The sequence below is a fragment of the Procambarus clarkii genome, chromosome 40 (genome assembly GCF_040958095.1).
Source record: "Procambarus clarkii isolate CNS0578487 chromosome 40, FALCON_Pclarkii_2.0, whole genome shotgun sequence".
Taxonomy (NCBI): Eukaryota; Metazoa; Arthropoda; class Malacostraca; order Decapoda; family Cambaridae; genus Procambarus; species Procambarus clarkii.
Genome location: NC_091189.1, coordinates 30,713,227 through 30,714,233, shown reverse-complemented (window position 1 = coordinate 30,714,233; position 1,007 = coordinate 30,713,227).

Sequence of the window (1,007 nt, the reverse complement as noted above, 5' to 3'; positions counted from 1 at the left end):
AACTACAAATTAGAGGTATTATCAGGCAACATCACCGTGACAAGGTAACTGAGGAAAGGAGGATAGAAGCACAAACCAGTGAATCTGAACGATGGTACAACATGGTTGTAGCTGGCAATCCCAATCATTATGGCCGAAGAGGAGGACGACGAGGGAGAGAATCAGTAATAGTGAGAATCCGTCTTGGATACAAATATCCATGGAGATTTGGAATGGAAACAACAGTTGATCAGCGAAGTTGCAGAATCTGTGGTGAGAGTGACGGACACCGCCTTGACCACTATCTACGTGAATGTGAACACCTGAGAGACATTAGGAATAACTGTAGAATAATAAACCCCACATTGTTTGAGTTAGGAAAACACTATTTGTCAAATATTGATACTGTTCTTAAAAGATTTCCCCATTTTGCACCCGCAAGATAACGTAAGCTTTTAAGGGTTGATAAATGTTAATCTTCTTGTTTGAGGAGCTGTTCACTTGAGACAGTTAAGCAAGTCCCAGCTGTGTCTGGGTACAAGTGACAGGATGAACAACCCAGCGGGTTTTCTTCCTATTGGGGAGTGTTGCACATGCTGCTTTGGCGGTGTGTCCACTCACAGGATGAGTGGCGCTGCCCAATACTGTCACTATGGCGGTGTGTCCACTCACAGGATGAGTGGCGCTGCCCAATAAACTCGCCCCTCGGGGCAAAATTTAAAAAAAAAAAATCTGGGGTTTGTTGTAAATCACTGTCAATATCACTGACAGTGATATACTGATAGTATATCACTGTAATACATATGTGAGCCTGCCGACCGCGACAATCAACAGCCTTTTAGATCAAGTAATCACAAGACCAGCCAGGCCACAGGTGTAGTGGGGGAAGTAACCCCCCCCCCACACTCAACAGTAGGTACTCTCCAGGTATTATTTATGCCACGTTCAAGTTATTGGTGACCGACCAACCAACACCTGCTGGTGAGAAGACAACTGTCTTCTTCACTCCTTAATGACACTGAACTAGC